At 32.8% G+C, this 9703-nt stretch overlaps 1 long non-coding RNA gene across 1 annotated transcript in view; it reads right to left on the bottom strand.

Moving 5' to 3' along the window:
- Positions 1-3636: 3636 nt before the first annotated feature.
- Positions 3637-9703, bottom strand: part of LOC125051747 — a 28646-nt gene continuing 22579 nt past the window's right edge. The window contains exon 3 of the long non-coding RNA XR_007117346.1: positions 3637-3670. This is a non-coding gene — a long non-coding RNA (uncharacterized LOC125051747). The remainder of the gene's footprint in view (positions 3671-9703) is intronic.

Raw genomic sequence — 9703 nt, 5'->3', positions numbered from 1 at the left:
ATACATGATTTATAGCTTACTCAGTCCTCAGCAAATTGGGCGTTTAACTTAATAACCCGCTCGCAACTCGATTCAGAAAATGGAGTAAAAATGCGAAAATCGCGATCAAAATCACCTTTATAACTCGAATTTTTTATCGATTTAATAATTAAACACTGGTTTGGCGTAATACAAATATGTGAGGTTTACGAGGTAATATTTAGCGGTATTTGATCGGTACAAGACAGATAATTTGCTCTCGTATTTATATTATTATTTAAAGATTGCGTACGGTACCCCTTCGTGATTAAAGGTTAGTGGTTCCTGAATAAGTAGATAGACTTTGAGGTAATATTAATAGGAACAGTCTGACAAAAATGTATCAACCCTTAGAACTCAGAATTAGTTACATTAGAATATTGCTAAAAGTATTATCAAAACGTAATCTTACTTTTTAAAGAATATTTTCTTTTAAGAAAACTTAAGCTGTCGGAAGTCTTTTATATCAAGAAAATTCTAGAATAGCAGTTTTGTCAGCTGTCATCTGTCAACTGTAAAGTCAATTTCCTTTTTATACGTCAATAGACAATATCAGCTTTCCTCTTTCATATAATGCTCATTTGCGCTGCGTGATTGTAATGGTTGACCGATAGGCCTGTAGCAACATATAAAAGGGACACAACAATTGTCACAACAACATCAGAAGCATGAGGTATCGCAATAAAAACAATTAAACAGCAATCCGGGCAGGCTGCGCCGTCGCCGAAACCATAATTGGCGGCCGTACATAACCCTTGTTTTAATGCTTACTGATCCTATTTTAGGGTTGCCACAAAATTTCATTCAAAATGAAATAATGATAGATTCGCAAAGGCAAATTGTATCTATTTATTTATTGCAATACTTCTATAATAAAACTCATAAGATTTTAATGTAATAACAAAATTGTTTTCGTAATTCAAAATATTTATTCTTTAAGGAAAACCACGCTAGTATTGTTATTTAGTTTAAATTATGGATCCTGAGAAATAATGTAATTATACTGATTATGCCTTGTAGATAAATAAACCTAATAATTATCATAATTTTGTATGAATAATGATCGTATAAGAAATACATAGTAAAACATCAATTCCAGCAGAGACTGAATTTACTCATACACAAGCCATGCCAAGACACATTTCAATTAACAGCGGAGTGAGAATCTTAATACTCTTAGTAACATTGTAAGTGTCAACCCTAAACACTTTCCCATTGTTATCTAAGCCACAAAATAAGCCTTTCGCTGACCGACCCTTGAATTAGGGCTGTCGATACCTAAACCACAATTATGATAGCCACAACACATTGATATCGGTTGAAACAATATTGTATTATAAGGATTGAAGTGTTACTTTAATTTAGGCTTACATCAGAGACTGGTTAGTTTTTTGTGTTCAGGTTTTTAATGTCTATAATTAAAGTGAGTTAGTTATTTCTATATTTTTCAAAGAAGTTCAGTTCCATCCAGTTTATCAGAAATTAAGCAGTGAAAATGGCCTACTTTTTTTTAAAGAAAACAAACGGAAAATGCTGATTCTGAAGTCTGAAGTCTTCTGTGCGTGTGTTTGTAAATAAACACTGGACGGACTAAATGCTGGACCGATTTTTATGAAATTTTCTGTGTGTTTTAGTGCATTCGAGAATGGTTTAGACTAACAGTTAGATCGTTTTTTTTATGAAAACGGTCGGCTTACTTAAAAAAAATTAAAAACATATTTTATTTAAGACGTGTGTACACAACGTTCGTTGGGTCCGCTAGTAGCATAATATAGTGATGTTTATGTACAACATAACACTTAGATGGACAGAAATTGAGTAAAAGCATTTCTAGATCTATTTAAGATGAGTTTGAGAAACTCAACGTTGATACATTTAGGACAAATTAATATTAATTTTGACAATGAAAAAAAAAACTGTTTTGACAACGGGTTGCTCAAATCCTAATTCTATGAGATTTTTGTGGTAATATTTTCTTTTTCGAAGCTATCATTTTGACAAAACTATTTGGCTGAAGAGCACTATGTATGTCTAAAGCAAACAGAATAATAAAAGTTTAATAGTCAAAGCCAGAAAAGACTTAGAACAATATTGGATTAAACGCGAATGTCAAATATTTGCATTGCAATCCCCTGATTATGTTAGCGTGGTCAGTCTGTTTGTTTTATTTAGCAGTGTTTGGGTTAACTTGTTGAAATATCTTGACTCATAAATTACTTGACCGATTTCTAAACATATAATAAATATTAAGGATTAATATGTGTAGTACGCTCTTTTCTTGAAAACCCCTAAGTCGTATTGGTTTGCCATACTGGCACGTTTTTTTTTTTGATTGGACAATTCACACGAATTGACCTAATCCCATGCTAAGCTGCTGAAGCTTGTGTTATGGGTACTAGGCAACGGATATACATACATATAGATAGACACATAAATACATATTTAAACACCCAAGACCTAAGCACAACACCAAATGTTCATCACATCGATGTTTGTCTCAGCCGGGGATTGAACCCGGGACCCAAGGATTCACAGTCAGGGGTACTAACCACTTGACCAATGAGCCGTCAAGACTTTGGTACTTTGTACCAAAAAGAGGTTGTGCGCAGCAGAAAGTGCCTTAAAAGCGCTGTGTTGTAGAGCACCAGGCGTCGAGATGGAAAGGATGGAATTTTACATTCTGCCTCGACGTCTGATGATAGAATTCAGCCGTAAGTATCCCAACTAATACTAATATGTTTCAAGTAGTCTTCATTACATTTAAACAGTTTGAAAGATTTATTTCCCATAAATGTTTTGTCTATGAAAGATACACAACAAATTATATATTCGAAGACCGGTCGGGTCACTTATAAGTAATAAAACTCAATGCTGTATAATTTTAATTCGAATTAATGGAAATGTACTTATTAACAGATGTAAGGTTTTCACAGTTATTTTTATCTGACCCTATCGATATTGACTTTCTTTATCTTTATTTCTTCATAAGTAATTTAAAAACCGTCAACGTACTTGCGAACTTTCTGGCAATGTCATTGTCTATGGGCGGCGGTATCACTTTACATCAGGCGAGCCTTCTGCCCGTCCAATTACATAAAAATTTAAAAAAAATGTGCACAAGATGTTTATTACGTATCTTGTGACGCAGAACTTTAATAACTACCCTCCGCACTAGTTAAAACTGTATGACAGTAGAGTGGTCAGTTCGTTGTCGCTAACAGGCGCGCGTGGTATGAGTAAACAATGCAGATAAATTTCGGTTGCAGCTTATCTTAAACCTTAACACTAATATTGATATTCTAATACTTGCACAAAATCTGTAAGTCTCAAAGTCAAAGTCAAATCATTTGTTTCAATTAGACCACCTAAAATGGCACTTTTGAACGTCAAACAAAATACAAAGAAGATTCTAGTTGCCCCTTCCAAAAGGTAGTTTCGTGCGGAGAAGAATGGGCAAGAAACTCCACACTTACTCTTTTAAAATAGGTTTACAATATTTTGTTTACATTTGTTAAATAATTATATGTGAAGACATCTTTTTTTCATATCCGAATAACTAAATAATTAGAATGTTATTAGTCACTTTAATTTATTAATTTCGAGGCTTAATGACACTCACCTCTCTGACCAGCATAAAGCTTCATCTCGATACCTGAAACACAATGCATTAATAAATCAAGCGTATTTCTGTACATAATTTAGTTTTCATGGAATTTAGTACAGTTTTTGTTCGTTTACTTGTATTCTATTTCTGGTATAGTTCTGCATCTTGTAAAATGAGATGCTTAGTAAATTAAAAACTGGAAAGCGCTTTCTATCATTTTCTTGTCTGATCTACGGTCTAAATTTAGGAACTGGTAATTATGTTTATTTAAGGGTTTTTTAAGCCTAAGTCTAAGCTTAAACCTAAATATCTATTTCATCTTGATGAGCTTGCACTGTTCGGTATCGCTATCAGTTTTATTTATTTAGGTAGACCACATCACATATAATGCGTTTTCAATAATATAAGTTACAATAAATAATAAAAGCACAGTAAAAATATTACATTTCCAATTTTATGTTTACTAGTAGATAAATTTATTATTATTTACAGACGGAATTTATAAAATTCTGCTTATTTTAAACCTTGAATAAGGGACGACCATCGTTTTATATGTTTATTCCTCTGGCTTCAAACCTAGGTATAATAATTTTGGTTTCATTCCTATTTTAATTTAGGCCACATTTTAACATGCATAAACATATGAAATAAATGATTTGGTGTGCAATGCTTTTAATGTTAGCCCAATAGGTTTCTAATTCACTAGTAATTAATTCTCACCGACTACATCTTAATCACAACATTTACTTACTATAAGAGATCAAAAGAAAACTACAAACTGCCAGCTTGTAACTTTAATCTAAATCTAGATTATCAAGATCTATATGCCTGGATCGTTTGATTACGCGGCCTCCCAGACGTCTAATGAATAATTCATACTAGTGTTGGATAAGCGAGAACCTTAATAACACTTCTCGTAATTTGTCTCACTTAAGATATCTCTTTGGATCGATGCTTCGCTGCGACCAAAAGAGAAATGTTTTAAGGAGACAAAGAGCAGAATGTTTAATAAGAAATTACTTAACACTATTTTTACTATTAGTAATTGACCCCGCTGACCTATGTTGACAACATTAAGACGGCTATTAGAGGTATCGGTGGACATCACGCGAACGGAACTATTTGTGGGCATGATATTTTTCTTATACGCCGCGTCTTAAGTATTGAACTTAATGTAGATCACAAACTATTGCATATAGAATGGGTTAAGATCTATTTTGTAGCAACGCATGCATTTGCTATTTTTAAAAAATCAGTGGCGCTACAACCTCTTTTTAGGTCTGGGCCTCAGATTACTGATTCTGTTTCTTGATCATTTTTCAATCTAATAGGCAAGTAGGTGGTCCTGTGCCTGATACACGCCGTCAACTTTTTGGGTCTAAGACATGTCGGTTTCCTCACGATGTTTTCCTTCACCGTTCGAGCGAATGTTAAATGCGCACATAGAAAGTCCATTGGTGCACAGCCGGGGATCGAACCTACGACCTCAGGAATGAGAGTCGCACGCTGTGCGTGATGTACCTATAGAAGGTTTAACAGTTTAAAAATGGTTAACAGCTTTGACATATTGTTGGAAGTATAGCAGTTATATTAAAGTAAGGGTGTGTGAAATTGTAATTTTATGCGTGATTCTCACATAAGGCACGTCAAGTGCGTTCAATTGCCGAATTTACATTCACGACATAGCGTACATTAATTAGTGAAAATATTATTAATATGATCAAGGTATACCATAATTACTTAATTTATTGGTCATTGACTTTATTAAATAAAAGCGATTAATAACAGCAATAAATTAATAAATATGTTTCTACGTGTCTTATAATGTACCCGAAACCCATTTCTTAAGCTAAGAATATCACACATTTGAAAAATTAGACCCACCGTAATATGTACTATAACAGCTATAGTAAACCGAATTTTACAAAAATATTTACATAAGATTAGATACATAATAATCCAACATACGGTAAAGTTCCTAAATAAAATCAAGACATAGCATAAAGCCCTCTAAGGAAAATCCATTAATCGTACCTTAATAAACGGGTGTTCGCATTTTAAAATTAATGGCCACATTACGGATAACATAACGTTCAGAGACAAATGCAAAACGTGTCACAAGTGTTGTCAATTGTCAAAGTTGCTGAACTGAATTCGATTACCGTTCGATTTTCAAACACATTATAACGGAAGTGAACGCATTCATTTTTCTTAAAAATTATTTCTATATATTTCTGTATATTGCCTAAAAGCAACTTAGTCTTCTATGAACGCTTAAACGTATTCCTCGCTGACGATTGCTTGTAGGTCAAAAAAAATATGAATGTTAAATACAGTAACTAGTAGGTAATAAAAAGTACTTTTAATTAATGATTTGATAGTTTATCAATTTAGGTATTTCACATCTAGGTAAAAAAACTTATAAAACAATTTATTCTCAATTTATATTGTCCTTCGTCAAAATTTGCATAAGTTCTTTTTTGGCCTAGTGGTGTCAGTGTGCGACTCTTATCCCTAAGGTCGTAGATTCAATCTCCGGCCGTGCACGAATGGAGTTTCAGTCACTGTGCGCTTACTGCGAAGGAAAACATCGTGAGGAAACCGGCATACCTTAAACCCCAAAAAATCGACCGCGTGAAAAAAAATACAACGCAACCAAAAGGTGCTTTTGTCAACATTTGATTATACTTTTATACAGTTTATTTTATATACATAGAGTATACATACTAATAATTATCGTATTAAAAGTTATATACATGTAATAAGGCTTTTTCACTCATAACGTGTATTTCACGTAAACAAATTTACGCTGCTATCACCGATCAGACATCGTATTGTTCCACAAATTTCATCTTTTATCACCCTGTTTCGTGTTTTATTAAACACAGGGTGTGAAATATGTGTTCACGTTATTGAATGTCTAAAATTATTCAAGAGAAATTTGTGCAACCTAGTAGCTTAAACATGCAACACATAAACCTGTGGTCGTGTGTTCGAATCACGGCTGTGCAATCTTTTCTTTATGCGCAATTAATACTTCTTCTTACGAAGATGATACGACAAAAATTTACGATACGCCGTACACACAGGTGACATTTACTTGTCAATAAAACAATTAAAAGATCAAAGACACGGATGCAAGTCGAGGGCAAGACCCATATAGGGTTGTAGCGCCAAATATCTTACGGATTTACGGAATCCTCTTATAAAATTGATCTAGTCATACAGACCGCGTGTATTAAAATGTATATTTAAAGTAAGAACAAAACAGAGTACACTAAGTGAAGAGGCGCTATACCTTCTAGTAGTCTTCAGAGAGTCTAGAGACTTAGATTTTCATGATCATTTTTCTTGGTAGGTTGAATAGGATCCAAAATACAAAGTCAAGAGTTGTTAGACGCTAGTTTTTCACAATGTTTTATAATGAATTGTTTGCGCACATACATAATAACTCAGTTTTTTTTTAATTTTTAAGTTTATTCACATGTATACGTTATACGTTTTATAAAAGTTTTAAAACCTAAAAACCATTAAAACCAGTTGCGCTCACCTCAAAGTTAGTTATATTTGTCCTCACCGCCGTTAACTCATTCTCGCGAAATCTCGTATCATTTTTGTCTATAGAAATCTCCGTTTCATTATACTTTATAAATTTTGCGATATTCTTTAAATATAAATATATTTTAAACAAATTATCTGACTCGCTATCGTGCAAATTTTAAAGTTTAGTGTTTTAATCAATATTTATAAACAAACATGTAAGGGTCAAGTATCTTTATACATTGACATACATATATAATAAAACAGTAATAAGGTCATATATTATTATCATTATAAACTCACAGAGTTATTATATATTATTCTTAGCACAATATATCAAATTGCCTTTTTTAGTTTTTTTGTTGTAATACGAATCTTTATATTAATATACATCGAGATCTTTGAATCTCTTTCAATCTCTTTGTCTTCATTGCAAATACCGTTTTATTATATATAATAAAAGAAATTAAACCAATTCAATATACATATAAATTTTGTATAAAACTATGTAATGTCTAATACGCAGTGGAAGTCGGCAGCGCAAGCAGTATTAAACAAATCTAAGTCTACTAAAATAAAAGAAGCATTGACTCAGGCACAGCTATCCAGTCAGCTAACAAGGTGTCGGGTATCTGTTATCTGTAGATAATTTGCTAATTGCTTTCCTATGTAATAATATGCCAGTACTCAAACACTCGCTTATTTGTTTTGTTAACGAGCGGTTAGTATTTTCACTCCTAGTTAGTATTTCGTAGAAAGGCTTTTTAGAATTTATGTTAATTTTATTACTAGCTATTTAAGTGTAATTGAATATGATAGATAGATAGTTATAGTTTAAATTTGAGGTTTACAACCTTAAACTTGAAGAGATTACAAAAATCCACTCTTGTAACATTATGCAATGCTATCCAATAGAGATTGATCGTTTTTTTCGGAATAAAAACCACTTTTTAGGTTCTCCCAAAAAAAAATTCAATTTTTCTCTCTATAAAAACCTTCCTCAGCCGTCTTCGTGTTTTATGCTTAGCAATATATTTTGCGATACATTTAATTATTAATATATATTTCGAAATAGATGAATAAACCTATGTATGACTAATCCTATACTACGCAGACTTCGGCTAGTATAAACAAATTATCGGCTAAATTCAAAAGCCTTATGAGCTCACAATCTTATTGTTATTAGGCAATATTATCGAGGCGTGCGATTCGATCGCCATTATACACAATCAATAATTTTCTATCGGCGACCGCTCACACCGACAACCTCTTATTAGTAAAAAACAATCACTACGACTGAGATTATAATCCCTGTTATGACGGTGTTATTGCGGACATTACGAATGAGTTACGTACGTTTTTAATACATATTAACGCATTCATGGTTCAATAACGCACGTTATAGTACACTAACTTTCAACAGCTAGTTCCCTCAATATCCGGAGAGGTGATGTCGCAGCAATCGACTATAGCTAAAAGGAGTTAACGAATACTGGCGCTGGTCTGCAAAGAAGATATACGAAACAGACTCACGAATGTACATTACCGATGGGTAAACTATAAAGCTAATAACTGACAGACACAAAAAAGTTTAAGTGATAATGGGCCACATTGCCCGCGTTTATGAGGACAGGTGGGTAAAAAGACTTTTTTGAATGACCCAATGGGAAGAAAAACGAGAGGACGCCTACCAGAAACCTGGGAAGATGAAGGTGAGAAGATGAGAGACAAATGGAAGAATTTGGAGGAGACCTCCACTCCGCCGGGGGTCGTATACTAATATTTAATATACATACATATTCATCCTTATAGTACTCGAATATAGGCAATTTCAATTTTGTTTTATCCAAACTGGAGTATCGGTCAAATGTAATAAACCCAAATAATATGGCCTTTAATAATTCAATAATGGATCACATGTCTTTGTAATTATTTTGCTTTAAGTTCACTCCATGATCTATCTTATAAACCTATGTTAATGGTGTACTCTAGAACCATTAAATTTACCTTAAAGGCACTACATTTAACCGCTTTACACATAAAAACAATTTAAATAGTAGAATAATATTTTGTAACATCGCATACATTACGGGTGAAACGGGGTATTAATTTTTAATTCCGACATTAAATCATTCAATTGATAGGCCAATTAGGTTTCATGATGCCATAGAATAAATACACCTTGAAACCATTTTGGTCATAGATTTGTATCTTCGTAGCCATATTTTTATGAAAATTAGACACTGAATATTGACAATGTCCATTTTCACAAAACACCTGCGTTTAAGTTTCCATATAAAATACAATAGATAGATCGATTAGATAACATAGTTTCTTATAAATTTAACTCGAGACTACGATTACAAAAAGTAGCATTCTCCTATCGCGCTCTATATCAAAATTCATTAACATATTTGTATAGTTACATATTAGTTAGTCCATATCAATAAATTTATATGTGTAGTCCCACTACACTAACTACTAACTAAGTAACTTGCATATTACACTGATGTTTTGGAGAAGTAGGAGATCAGGCATTAA

Source organism: Pieris napi, chromosome 8, assembly GCF_905475465.1.
Source record: "Pieris napi chromosome 8, ilPieNapi1.2, whole genome shotgun sequence".
NCBI lineage: Eukaryota > Metazoa > Arthropoda > Insecta > Lepidoptera > Pieridae > Pieris > Pieris napi.
Note: the sequence above shows the minus strand (reverse complement) of the source record. Positions and strands in the feature narration are given on the sequence as shown.